The sequence below is a fragment of the Carica papaya genome, chromosome 4 (genome assembly GCF_054855325.1).
Source record: "Carica papaya isolate Zhongbai chromosome 4, ASM5485532v1, whole genome shotgun sequence".
In the NCBI taxonomy this organism is placed as follows: domain Eukaryota; kingdom Viridiplantae; phylum Streptophyta; class Magnoliopsida; order Brassicales; family Caricaceae; genus Carica; species Carica papaya.
Window position 1 is genome coordinate 27686023 of NC_142312.1, and position 15703 is coordinate 27701725.

Consider the following 15703-nt stretch of genomic DNA (forward strand, 5'->3'; position numbering starts at 1 on the left):
GAATCTCTCACTTTATTCTATGTTATCGAACTGAAGTTTAATCATAAATAATGCAGTATTTTGTTTAATTTAGAAAACTTCACAAATTAATTACATATTACTAATGAAGCCGGAACTGGTTATATATTACTGTTTGTCCTGTCGTAACTGATTGATTGATTTTACAGTTTTAAATGCATAATAATACATTGAAGTTGGTAAAATGATTTACTTGTGTTTTCTCTATGCATGTATTGCTTGTCTTGCGTGTTTTACAGTTAAATTATAAAACTAAAAATTAAACGTAAATAGAAAATTACTTGATTAAGTGAATAAAAGAATGGTAACTTTACTGGATATCTTGGAAGATGGTGGACAGACCAAGTACATAGGGAACCTACGATGAATGTTGCCTCATAGCGGACAAGGTACCGAGAATTTATATTTTGGCGCTCATACTGGATGGAGTATGGGGATGACCTGTTTTACCCTTATACCGGACGGGTTATTGAGGAATGATATTTTTTGTGCTCATACCGGATAGAGTATGGGGATGACCGGTTAGTTGACAATGTTAAATAAGAGTTCACGCATAGTTGAAACATCCTTATGGACTCCACGGATACTAGTATGCAGATAAAAAGGAAAAAATTTTGTTTTTGCTCACTTAAATATGAGATTACGATGTTATTTGTGTTATTACCTCTATACGTTGGTTTTGGAAATCTCGTTACAGTAATTATACAATAAATGAATTTATTTATGATAAATGAATTTACTTAAATTAAGAGTCTCATCAGTTATTTTTATGATTTTTACTAATATTCACTTCTGCATCGGTGAGTAGTGTGACATTATCACTGGGTTGGTGTAACTCACTCTTTCATTAATTATTTCAAATCAAGAGAACTAAGATTTAGATCTTGATCCACAAGAGGGTTGCAAATAAAATGCCCAGTTGTTTACTTTTCATTTATTTCTTTGATTTTTCGTTTATTCTTTTAGAATGGTCATTCTCATAGCCCTATTGGGTATTATAAATTATTGTGTAAGGAATGTAAACCCTAAAACTATTATTTCGCTTCCACATTCAATTTATAATTTATTTCTTTTTTAAGTTCTGGGCCGTTACAGTTGGTATCAGAGTCAGGTTTCTCAAAACCATTCCTTACATAAAAACCTTAGGAAATACAAAAAAAAAATGAATCATCACTCAACCATTCCTTATGAAATGCAGGTACAGATAGATGAGGAGAGGAAGAGCCTTACTAAACCGAATAACCTGGGAGGGTTCGCTTCGAGAGAATGTCGACCGACTATTTAAAATGCTAGAGAGATTCATCGCTGTCCAGCAGGGCTGGGGGGAAATGATGGAGCTACCTAACCCTCCCCCACTGCCACAGGTAGAGCCACCCTTGCAGCGGGAGGATCCTGAGCCACCCTGGTACGGCCCTGCTCCTCCACAGTACTATCCGGCACTACCACAGTATGATCCGGTACCCCAACCGTATTATCCGACACTTCTACAGTATAGCCCGATGCCCCAACCGCATCACCCGACACCACCACAGTACAATTCAGTGCCTCCACCGTATCATCCAGTACCATCACAGGGTCATCCGGCCACTCCCCAGCATAATCCAGTCCCTCTTTCACGGGACCTAATTCCTCCCATAATTAACCCAGACTATATTGAGAGGTATAAAAGACTAAACTCATCTACTTCTGCAGGGGCATCCTCATTTGAAGAGGCTGAGTACTGGTTAACTGAGACAGAGAAGACCTTCACGATTTTTGGGGTGATTCCCGAACAGAGAGTCATACTTGCCACCTACATGCAAGTGGGAGAGGCAAGCCGTTGGTGGATACTCAAGCAGGCCACCCTACCCTTTCAAGTCACTTGGGAATAGTTCTTGATGGCCTTTAATGCAGAGTACCTCCTAGAGCATGTCCGACATCTGAAAAAAATAAAGTTTGCACACTTGGTCCAGGATGATATGACTGTATCAAAATATGTCTGAACGTTCTTAGAGTTTAGCCGGTATTTCCCTGAGAGCATGATGGATAAAGGCAGAAAGGCAAGAAAGTTCGAATAGGGTCTCTGTCTTAAGATTAGACGACAGTTGTATGTGTTCGAGCTCAGTACTTACTCGGTCGTTCTAGCCAAGGCACAGCTAGTGGAGATGAATCTTCGTATTTTTTCTCCAGTAGTAGGGAACCTCAGGCTCTCGGTTTCACACTGCAGACCAGTACCTACAACACCTGTTCAGCAAAACAAGAGATCTAGGCTAATACTCAGGCTCCTCTTCAAATTCCGATAAAAAGACGTGGTAGAACTTGTCAGCACTGTTACAAAGATCATAGGAACTGACCCTGCTATCGCCTCAACAATACTTGCCGCATATGTGGGAGTGTCTAGCATTACACGATGGAGTGCCCAAGAAATCAGAACCAGGCAAGACCTCCTATCCAGGGCAGGACTTACAATCTCACTCAGCAAAATGCAAAAGCCAACTCAAACGTGATACAGGATATGTACATTATCTGTAATCATCTTTATATATTTTGATTGATACTGGAGCCTCACATTCATTTGTTTCACATGTTTTTATACCAAACTTGAATGTATTACCTGAAAGACTTGATTTTGTATTGTTTGTGTCCACTCATGGGAGTATGACACTATTGGGGGAGGTTATTGAGTATGGACCTAATAGAGATTATCACAGAAGATTTTGATGTAATTCTAGGAATGAACTGACTAGTGGCGTATCACGCCTCTGTAGATTATTTTCATAAAAAACTTGTATTCAACCCTCCTAATGAAGAGTCGTTTACAAATTAATAAAATTCTTTAAACATTATTTCCTCATGGTAATTTTTTCTATTATTAAGTGCTTTAACTCGACTATTTTCTCAAACTAGGTAAAACTAAGAAAGAAATTTGTATTGGAGAGATTCTGGTAGTCTGAGACATTTCGGATGTATTTTTGGATGAACTACTCGGGCTACCAGTGGATAAAGAAGTTGAATTCACCATAGATATTCAGCCAAACACTCAACCTATTTCGATTGTCCCTTACCGCATGAGTCGTGTTGAGATGAAAGAGCTGAAAAAACAGATCAATGAATTGCATGATAGTGGATTCATCCGACATAGTGTGTCCCCTTGGGGTGCTGGAGTCACATTTGAAAAGAAAGAGAATGAGACGTTAAGATTATGTATTGACTATAGAGGATTGAAGAGGGTCATGATCAAGAACAAATACCTCATCCCTAGAATCAATTATCTTTTTGATCAGTTGTAGAGTGCCCAAATCTTCTCCAAAATAGACCTACGCTCAAATTACCATCAGGTAAAGATCAAGGCAGAAGACATTCCTAAAACAGTTTTTCAAACCAAGTACGGACACTATGAGTTCTGGGTTATGCCATTTGGATTAACCAATGCACCAGCCATCTTTATGGACTTGATGAACAGGGTTTTCAGACAATGTCTAGATCAATTTGTCATTGTATTTATCAATGATATCTTGTTCTATTTAAAAAGTAGAGAGAAACACAATCACCATCTGACTCAGGTTTTTCAGGTTCTTAGAGAAAAGAAGTTGTATGCAAAGCTGAGTAAGTGTGGGTTCTGTTTCGAGCAGACTACCTTCCTAGGGCACATCATATCAAGGGATGGAGTGTCAGTAACCTTCAAAAAAGTTGAAGCAGTGCTCGGCTAGGAAAAATTAACACCGGTCGAGGAGATTCATAACTTTCTGAGAATGACAGGTTATTACCACAGGTTTGTGGAATGATTTTCTAACCTAACCACTCCTTTGACTCAGCTTAAAAAAAAGAACATCAAGTTTCAATGGAACGAGAACTGTGAAATAAGTTTTTCAAAACTAAAGAAACAGTTGACTACTGCACCTGTATTGGCCTTGTCGAGAGAGGCAGAGGGATATATAGTTTATAGTGATACCTCCTACCTGGGGTTGGGTTGTATTCTAATGCAGCATGGGAAGGTCATAACCTATGTATACAACCAGTTGAAGATTCATGAGAAAAACTACCTCACCTATGACTTAAAACTTATCGTGATTATTCACGCCTTAAAGACTTGGCACCATTACTTATATGGGGAGACATTTTAAACCTATACTGAGCATAAGAGTTTGAAATATATATTTACTCATCTCAACATGCATCAGACAAGGGTAACATGGTACCCGATGCACTCAGCAAAATATGTATATATATATTAGCTTACTTAATAGTTTCAGAATGCAGGGTAATAGGGGCCGCACAACAGATACGACTCCAGGATCTGAAGAGAGTTACAGGTACCCGATGCACTCAGCAAAAAAAGTATATGTATATTAGCTTACTTAATAGTTTCAGAATGCAGGGCAATAGGGGCCGCACAATAGGTACGATTCTAGGATCTGAAGAGAGTTACATGTTTGACCCACCTGACTGTTCAACCTGAGTTGATCAAAAAATAAAGGAAGCTCAATCCGTCGATTCCGCCCTAGAAGCCCTTAAGAAAGATGCAGAACAAGGAGTAAATTCAGAATTTCGGGTCTCTGCCGATGGGTTGTTTAGATTTCAGGACAGGTTGCATGTTCCATGTAATAGTGAGCTGAAAAGGGACATCGTGACTGACGTCCATGGCTCAAAGTTTGCCATGCATTCCAGAAGTGCTAAAATATATCAAAATATGCGACTCTGATTTTGGCAGAACGGGATGAAAAGAGATATGACCAACTTTATCTTCAAGTATTCGGTATGTCAACAAATCAAAATAGAGCATCAATGCTCAGGCAAGCTACTTCAGCCATTACCAATTCAAGAGTAAAAGTGGGAACACATTACAATAGATTTTGTGACATGATTGCTTAGGGCACACTCGAGACATGATACCATTTGGATAATTGTTGACTGACTCACCAAGTTTTTCCACTTCTTGCCCATCAAGATGACCAACCCCTTGTACAAGCTAGCAAGAATATATATCCGGGAGATAGTCAAGTTTCAAGGAGTGCCAATGACAGTAGTATCCGACAGGGACCCCAAGTTCACTTCTCGATTTTGGTATAGTTTTCAGCAAGCCATGGAAATGAAATTATTCTTTAGTACTGCATTCTATCCTTAGACCGATGAACAATCAGGAAGGACAATCCACACACTAGAGGATATGCTCCGAGCTTGTGTTCTTGATTTCGGGGACCATTGGGATGATCATTTTCCTTTAATAGAGGTCGTCTACAATAACAGCTACCAAGAAAGTATCGGCATGACTCTGTACGAGGCGTTATATGGCCATCTATGCAGATCATCGATCTCTTAGAAAGAAGCAGGTGATAAAAAATTATTCGATCTAGATCTTGTAGATGAGACTACAGCCAAAATAGTTAAGATCAGGAAGAACATCCAGACAGTTCAGTGCATACAGAAGAGTTATACGGATAACCGGAGGAGGAATTTGGAATTTGAGAAAGGTGATCGGTTATTCCTTAAAGTCACTCTTTTCAAGGGAATCAGTAGGTTTGGTAAGAGGGAAAAACTAAATTCCCGATTTATTGAGCCATCTAAAATCTTAGATAGAATTGGCACCACCGCCTACAGACTAGCATTGCCTCCAGAACTATCCAGGGTCCATAATGTATTTCATGTGTCCATGCTGCACAAGTACAACTCGGACCTCTCTCACGTCTTAGTCCACGAGCCCCTTTCACTGCAGGAGGATCTGTATTACGAGGAGGACAAGTGGGTATTGTGAACTGAAAGAACAGAGTACTCCACAACTAAAAATTCTTTTTGTTAAAATCTTATGGCAGAATCACACACAAAGAGAACAACATGGGAGCTAGAATCAGATTTCACAGCCCAATATTCCCAATTGTTTGATTGAGTGAGAGAGAGACAAATTTGAGGGACCAATTTTTTTTGAAGTGAGAGAAAGTTGTAATACACAGGCTCAAAATTTGCCCGGGATTAATTTTAAAAAAAATAAAAATAAAAATAAAAATATATAAATATAATTTTTAAATTTATAAATTTTTATTTAATGTAAAAATTAGAAAAAAAAATAGGTGGAGGATGAAATTGAAAGCAATTTTAGAAAAAAAAAAGGATGAAAAATTGGGTTCGGATGGTATTTTTGAAAGAAAAATCGAAAACTATGGGTCAGAATACAATTTTAAAAAAATATGTTACATATGACTGCCCAGTCAGCAGCCCTGACGAACCGGAGTGCGCCGCATGACAAAGCATGCTGACTCGGTGCCACGCGGGAGACCACGTTCGCAATCCACGTGTCCGCAATCGGACAGTTCAAATTTTTTTCTGCGCGCGTGGACGAGCCGAATCTGTTCCCTCCTCATGCGTGATCAAACAGTTGTGATTAAACGCAATGAACGATCTAGATTAGTTCTCTCTTTAAACGCGATCGTACGGTCTAAATCAAATCGCAATGAACGGTCCATATCTATTTTTTTAAAACGCAATCAGACGGTCGAGATCAAACGCGTTAAATGGCTCAGTTTAAAGGGAGACAGGTATACATATCTCACTTCACACCGAACCCTAACCATAGCCACTAGCCCCCCCGCTAGAGAATAAGAACCAGTCGCCAGAGAGGGGAGCCGACTGCCGCCCACCGTCACGCCGGAGCCACCACCGACCGCCAAAAAAGGTAAAAAAAAATTTATTCGCTCGAAATTTGATTTTAAACACCCCCATGGAAATATCAGAGAAAAAGGACCAGTGGATGAGCCGAAAATTGTGGGTAAAGCCTTGCGCTACCGCTGTGGGAAAAACAAAAAATTATCTCCGATTAGCCCCTTCCCGATTCTCATTTCGCGTAATTTTTTCACCATCGTATTCACTGTTCTATTTTCTACAGGTTAACCGAATAAAAATGCTCAACCGCGAATGTGAGTTGGCAGAGCCGCCGCACTGGAAAATTTCACCGTCGGTAAGTTTTTATTTTTCGACTTTTTTTTGTCAACCGATGCCCCTTAACATGTTTTCTCATAGGGATAAGTATAAAATCGGCCGAAAATCGCCAGTCTGATGGAAACTACCGCTGCAAGAGGTGGTGCCGTTGCCAGAGCACAATAGTGTCGCCATGCTGGAATTTTAAAATTGGTCACAAAAGGTTTTTAACACCAATTTTAGATTTTTTTGGGGTATTTCTAGGTACTTGAAGTGTGTTTTAATCTTCAAATGAAAATTTAGAGAACTCGGGGAACGTCAATAAGTGCAGTTGAAAGTTTAGTTTTTCAGACATCGATTTAGGTAAAAATTTCTCACCTTATTCCCTGTTATGAAATTGAAATTTAATCATAAATAATATGGTATTTTGCGTAATTTAGAAAACTTCGATAATTAATTACAAATTACTAATAGAGGCAGAACTAATTATTTATTACTGTTTGTCATGTTTTAACTAATTGATTGATCTTATAGTTTTAAATGCATAATAATACACCGGAATTGATAAGATAATTCTGTTGTGTTTTCTTGATGCATGTATTGTTTATCTTGCGTGATTTACAGTTAAATTGTGAAATTAGAAATTAAACATAAAAGGAAAATTATTTGGTTAAGTAAATGAATGAATGGTAACCTTACTAGATATTTTGAGAGATGGTTGATGGACCGAGTACATTGGGAACCCTACCATGAACGTTGTCTCATACCGGACAGGGTTTCGAGAATTGATATTTTGGAGTTCATATCGGATGAAATCTGAGGTGACTTGTTTCACCCTCATACCGGACAGGGTATTGAGGGATGGTATTTTTGGCGTTCATACCGAACGGTAAGTATGCAATAAATAATTTTATTTATAATAAATGAATTTACTTAAATCAAGAGCTCCATTAGTTATTTTTATAATTTTTATCAACATTCATTTCTGTATCGGTAAGTAGTGTGATATTCTTACTTGGCTAGTATAGTTCACTCTTTTATTAACCATTTCAGATCAAGATAACCAAGATTCAGATTCCGATTCACAAAAGGGTTGCAAATAGGATGCACAACTATTTACTTTCTATTTATTTCTTTAATTTTTCGTTTATTCTTTTAGAATTGTAATTCTCATAACCATGTTGGATATTTTAAATTATTGTGTAAGAAATGTAAACTCTAATTATATTATTTTGCTTTCACATCTAATTTATAATTTATTTCATTTTTAAGTTCCGGACCGTTACATTTAGTATTGTATAATTTAAATTATTTTGTTATTTACCTAAATTTATTAACTTTCTTGTTATCATTTTGTATAATTTAATTAATTAAAACTTGAATTTCTAAACATTCATATTTAAAAATCTAGAGACGTGTTAATATCTTTTAGAAATAAATAATTTTGTTGTAACACCCAATTTATTATTTTTATTTTGTTTTAATTTATTTTAATATATATTAGAATTTTGTTTTAATTTTTTTTAATATTTAATTTATAAGGTTTTAAATTTAATTTAATTTATTTTAATGAAAATAAAAATAATAATAATGATAAAATAGGGTAAAATTATTTTTGGGATTTAATTGAAATTGATTTTGAGAAAAAAGGGTGAAAATTTAGATTATGGGGATGTTTTTGAAAAGAAAATTAGAAATCGGGGGGTCAAAACGCAATTTAAGAAAGTTATGCCACGTCAACAGCCACGTCAGTAGCCCAGTCAGCAGTCTCGGCCAACCAGAACACGCCGCGTGGTAAGGAAGCTAACGCGGGAGGCCATGCGAGACAGAGCTACGTGGGCGATCCGCGTGCACGCGATCGGACGGTCCAGATCTGTTCCCGCGCGCACGGACGGTCCAGATCTCACGCGTGCGGACAGTCCAGATTTAATCCCAATTTAATCACGATCGGACGGCCCATATTAAATCGTGATGGACGACTAAGATTAAAAGGGGAAGGTTATAAATAACCTCACCCACACTCGACCCCAAACCCTAGCCGCCAGAACCCTCGCCGGAGGAGCCGGCCGCCGCCACCCGCCGCCGCACCAGAGGGTTTTTTGACCGTCAAACGAGATAAATTTTCTCTCCTTGGCTCGTTTTTCGATGCTGAATCCGCTCTGGCCAAATCGGAGCCAAACTACCGGTCAATCAGCCAAAAAAAACTGCCGACGTCCAGCGGTGCCGCTGCGACTTCTCTCAGTTTTTGCCTCCGATGATGCTTTTTTTGGTTTTCGATCGATGCAGTTTTTACACCACTGTGATCACCGTCCTTTTCTCTACAGGTTGACCGGAGTAAAACATCAAACTGTGACTCGTACCGGAGAAGCCACCACACCCGAGAGCCCCGCCGCAGGTAAGTCTCAGTTTTTCATAATTTTTTGGCCCACCGAGGGCCCTAGGGTTGTTTTATCGCAGGAACCAATGAAAGTTTGCCCGAATTCGGCAGTAAATGGCCAATCCGATGTGGATTGCCGCCACGGGCGGCGGTGCCGTCTTCGGAGCACGGCGGAGACGCCGTGCTGGAATTCTACTATTGGTCGAAAGGGCCCTGGGTCTGATTTGGAGTTTTTTAGGGACATGTGCAGGTACCGGGAGCGTATTTCAGTTTTCGAAAAAAAAAATTCAAGAAATCTAGGGATTGCCCGTAGGCGCAGTGTGAACCTGATTTCAAACGCCGAAACAAGTAAGGATCTCTCACCCTATTTCCTATCACGGTATTAAAGTTTGGATAAATGTTAATACTGTATTTTTTACAAATTAAATAGATATGCATAATTAATTACGATTGCTAATGGAGCCCGAATCTGGTGTATTTCTTGGTCAGTTGTTGTTTGATCTATTTTTAAGCTTTAAATGCAGTATGGTATTTGATGTATTTATTTTATGGTTACGTATGCATGAATCATGGTTTCTTTTATTATGGTTTGAATTATGGTGAACCCGATATTGTTTTATTTTGTTTGGTGTTCATTATTGGTTTACGTGTTTGTGTATGATTAGATAATTGAGACCAAGAAAAATGGAAAAAATGTTATGTGAATCGATAAATGGATAATGTGGACAGCCTGACTAGATATCTTGGGAGATGGTGGACGGACCGGGTCCGTAAGGAACCCTACCGGGAACGTGGTCTCTCATATCGGACGGGGTATGGAGACCTTATGGTTTTGGTGCCCATACTGGACGGGGTTTTGGGGACGGCCCGTTTCACCTTCATAACGGATGGGGTATTGAGGTTCATGGTTTTTAGGCGCCCATACCGGACGGGGTATGGGGACGGCCCTGGAATTAAGTTATTAATGTTAATGGTTCACGTGTAGCGGAGACCCCCTATGGATCCTCATAGATACTAGTAGGCTGGTAAAAGAGGAAATTTGTTGTCTGATTATTGAAGTGCAAAAGTATGACATGTGCTAGGTTACAAAGTGTATATGATTTTATGATGGTTATCATGCTATTGTTTTCACATGTTATTTTCACAAATCTCACCGAGGTAAGTGGACAGTAAAGGTTTTTATTATTAATAAATGAGTTTGTTATAAATTATGCTCCATTGGTCGTTTTTGTTTTCTACCAACCTTTACTTCTGTGGCAGTGAAATAATGTGATGTCTTTACTGGGCTAGTGTAACTCATTCCTTACTTAACCATTTCAGATCAGGAAGACGTGGTTCCCGAGCCCGTTCCGCAGGAAGACGGCGAGTTAGACGCCTAAACACTTTATAGTTCTATTTATAGTTTTTATTTCGACTATTTCTTTTAATTAGTTTATTCTTTCATACGTTGAATATGTTTATGGTTATTGTGTAAGAGATGTTAATCAAAATTTTTATTACGCTTCCGCATTTAATATTTTTAATACATACATCTTTATTTAAATTTTTGGGACCGTCACAGTTGGTATCAGTTCCTCGAACTCATCCCTTACACAATAATGCTTAGAGAAATACCCACCGATAAATCGTTACTCAACTCTTCTGTGTGAAATGCAGGTGCAAAGAAATGAGGTTTAGGAAGACCCCCACTAAACCGAGCAGCCCAGGATGATTCACTTCGGAAAGATGTGGACAGAATATTTGAGATTCTAGAAAGGATCATGGCCACCCAGCAAGGTCGAGAGGAGAGAAGGGAATTACCCGAACCTCCCCCACTACCACGGGTTGAGCCACCGCTACAGCAAGCGGATCCCGAGCCACCCCGGTATGAGCCTGCTCCACCATAGTACCACCCGGCACCACCGCCGTAGTATGAACCAGTGCCCCAGCCACCGTACTGCCCGGCACCGCCACAGTACAATCAGGTGCCCCCACCATATCAGCAGGTGCCACCATAGGGCCCCCCAGTCTATCCCCAGCTGGGCCCAGTCCCTCTTCCACGGGACCTAGCTCATTCCTTGATCGACCCAGGCTACATAGAGAGGTACAGGAGACTGAACCCCTCCACTTTTGCAAGGGATCCTCTTTCGAAGATGTCCAATACTGGTTGGCGGAGACTGAGAGAGCTTTCAAGACCTTGGGAGTGGTTCCTGAGCAGAGAGCTGCCCTTGCTTCCTACATACTGGTAGGGGAAGCAGGTCGTTGGTGGGAGCTCAAGCAGGCCACCCTGCCTACACCAGCCATCTGGGAGCAGTTCTTAGCGGCCTTCCATGTGGAGTATCTCCCTGAGCACATCCGACACTTGAAGGAGATGGAGTTTGTTCAGTTGGTTCAGAAAAATATGACGGTATCGGAATATGCTAGTAAGTTCCTTGAGCTCGGCCGATACTCCCCAGAGACATTGATGGATGAAGGCAGGAAGGCCAGGAGATTCCAGTGGGGCCTCCGTCCAAAGATCAAGCAACACTTATTGGTACTGGAGCTCAAGACATACACAACTGTTCTAGTAAAGGCACGGATTGTGGAGAGGAGTTTCAACACCCGTCCTCAGTTAGCAGGGAGTCACCGACCCTCAGCTCCACCCCGCAGACCAGCACCTACTGCGCCGGTCCAACCAAATAAGAGGCCCAGACCAATGTTCCAGGCCCCTCCTCAGGCTCCAGGGGCAGCACGTGGAAAGGTCTGCCAGCACTGTGGGAGATTTTGATGTAATCTTAGGAATGGATTGGTTAGCGGTGCATCACGCCACCATAGATTGCTTTAACAAGAAAGTTATATTTAATCTTTCCAATGAGGAGCTATTTATAAATTAATAAAATCATTTAGTACTTATTCCTTGATGGTAAGTTTTCTTAATTTTTTTAGTACCTTAATCTTGCTATTTTCTCTAACTAGGCAAGCCCAGGAAGGAAATTTGTATCTAAGAGATTCCGGTAGTTCGAGATTTTCCAGATGTGTTTCCGGACGAACTACTCGGACAGAAAAGTCGAGTTCACTATAGACTTATAGCCAGGCACCCAGCCCATTTCGGTTGCTCCTTACCGCATGAGCCGCATTGAGATGGAAGAACTGAGAAAACAGATCACTGAATTACAAGACAGTGGTTTTATTAGACACAGTGTGTCCCCTTGGGGTGCCGAAGTCACTTTTGCAAGGAAGGGAGATGGAACATTGAGACTATATATTGACTACAGAGGATTGAACAAGGTTACAATCAAGAACAAATATCCCCTTCCCAGGATTGATGACCTTTTCGATCAGCTGCAGGGTGCGCAGGTCTTCTTCAAAATAGACTTGCGATCAGGTTACCATCAGGTGAAGATAAGAACAGAAGACATCCCCAAGATGGCCTTTCGAACCAGGTACGGACACTATGAGTTCCTAGTCATACCATTTGAGCTAACCAACGCCCCAGCAATCTTTATGGATCTGATGAACAGGGTCTTCAGAGAGTTTTTGGATCAATTTGTTATCGTGTTCATCGATGACATCTTAGTCTACTCAAAAAGCAGAGAAGAACATGTTCACTATCTTGCCCAAGTTTTGCAAGTCCTCAGAAACAAGAAGTTATATGCAAAGTTGAGTAAGTGTGGATTCTGGCTTGAGCAAACCGCCTTCCTAGTACACATTATATCGAAGGAAGGAGTATCAGTGAATCTCGAAAAGGTTGAAGCGGTACTTGGCTGGGAAAAGTTGACATCAGTTAAGGAAATCTGGAGTTTCCTGGGGATGGTAGGTTATTACTACAGGTTTGTTGAATGATTCTCTAGCCTAGTAGCTCCTCTAACCCGACTCACGAAGAAGAATGCCAAATTTGAGTGGAATGAGGACTACGAAAGAAGTTTTTCAGAATTAAAGAAGCAGCTGACTACTGCACCCGTACTGGCTTTACCGAGTAGATCAGGGGGATATACAGTTTATAGTGATGCCTCCTCTCTAAGCTTGGGTTGTGTCCTAATGCAGCATAGAAATGTCATAGCATATAGGTTCAGGCAGTTAAAGAATCATAAGAAGAATTATCTTACCCATGACTTGGAGCTTGCCGCAATCATACATGCCTTGAAGACCTGGCGCCACTACTTATACGGAGAGACCTTTCAGATCTATACCGATCATAAGAGTTTGAAACACATATTCACTCAGAAGGATCTCAACATGCGTCAGAGAAGGTGGATGAAATTCCTTAAAAACTATGATTGTGATATCTTATACCATCCAGATAAGGGCAACGTGGTAGCAGATGCTCTCAGCAGGAAAAGTACAAGTATCTTAGCCCATTTGATGGTTTCAGAATGCAGGCAAATTGGGGCCACACAACAGGTTCGACTTTAGGACCTGAAGAGAGTCACATGTTTGAGCCGCTTGACGGTCCAACCCGAGTTGATCCAGAGAATAAGAGAAGCCCAGTCAGTCGACCCCGCCCTAGTAGCCCGCAAGATTGATACAGAATAGGAAGCGAGCTCAAAATTTCGAGTATCTGCCGATGGGTTACTCCGGTTCCAAGATAGAGTGTGTGTTCCAAATGACAGTAAGTTAAAGAGAGACATCATGACAGAGTCCCACAGCTTGAAATTTGTCATGCATCCCGAAAATACCAAAATGTACCAAAGCATGCGACCCCGGTTTTGGTAGAATGGGATTAAGAGAGACATAGCCGACTTTGTATCCAAATGCTTGGTATGTCAGTAGGTCAAGGCAGAGCATCAGCGTGGGTGGACTACTTCAGCCTTTACCGATCCCAGAGTGGAAGTGGGAATACATCACCATGGACTTCGTATCGGGACTACCCAAGGCACGTTCAGGACATGACGCCATCTGGATAATTGTTGACCGACTTACCAAGTCTTCCCACTTCTTGATCATCAAGAGGACCGACCCCTTGGACAAGTTGTCAAGAATGTATATCCGAAAAATAGTCAGATTGCACGGAGTTCTAGTAACAGTGGTATCCGATAGGGACCCCAGGTTCACTTCTCGGCTTTGGAGTAGCTTTCAGCAAGCCATGGGAACAAAGCTGTCACTCAGTACTGCCTTCCATCCTCAGACTGATAGACAATCAGAAATTACAATTCGTACACTTGAGGATATGTTCCGAGCATGTGTCCTTGACTCCGGGGGCCATTGGGATGACCATCTACCCCTGATAGAGTTTACCTACAACAACAGCTACCAAGCAAGCATCGGCATGGCTCTCCATATGAGACGTTATACGGGCGCCCGTGCAGATCACCAATTTGTTGGGAAGAAGTGGGTGATAGAAGATTGTTCAGCCCAGAGTTGGTAGAGGAGATCACGTCTAAAATAGTTAAAATCAAAAAGAACATTCAGACGGCGCAGAGCAGGCAAAAGAGTTATGCGGACACCCGAAGGACAGAGAAAGGCGACCGAGTGTTCCTTAAGGTCACTCCTTTCAAGGGAATTAGTAGGTTCGGCATGAGGAGAAAATTGAATTCCCGATTTATTGGACCTTTTGAAATCTTAGACAGGATTGGTACTGCTGCCTACAGACTAACACTGCCTCCAGAGCTCTCCAAGGTCCACAATGTGTTCCACATATCCATGCTACGTAAGTACAACCCGGATCTCTCTCATGTCTTGGCTCATGAACCACTTCCACTCCAAGAGGACTTATCTTATGAAGAAGTACCAGTCGGTATCACGGACCGAAAGAGCAGGATACTCCGCAACCGGGAAATATCATTTGTAAAGGTCATGTGGCAGAACCACACACCAAGGGAGGCTACCTGGGAGCTAGAATCAAATTTTAGAGCCCAGTATCGCCATTTGTTCGACCAATAGTAAAAGGCAAATTTGGGGGACCAAATTTCTTTAAGGGGGTGAGAGTGTTAACACCCAATTTATTATTTTTATTTTGTTTTAATTTATTTTAATATATATTAGAATTTTTGTTTAATTTTTTTCAATATTTAATTTATAAGGTTTTAAATTTAATTTAATGAAAATAAAAATAATAATAATGATAAAACAGGGTAAAATTATTTTTAGAATTTAATTGAAATTGATTTTGAAAAAAATGGGTGAAATTTTGGATTATGGGGGTGTTTTTTTAAAAAAAATTAGAAATCGGGGGTCAAAACGCAATTTAAGAAAGTTGTACCACGTCAGCAACCCCGGCCAACCAGAACACGCCACGTGCCAAAGAAGCTGATGCGGGACGGAGCCACATGGGCGATCCGCGTGCGCGCGATCAGACGGCCCAGATCTCACCCGTGCGGACGGCCCAGATTTAATCCCAATTTAATCGCGATCGGACAGCCCAAATTAAATCGTGATGGACGGCTGAGATTAAAAGGGGAAGGTTATAAATAACCTCACCCACACCCGACCCCAAACCCTAGCCGCCAGTACCCTCGCCGGAGA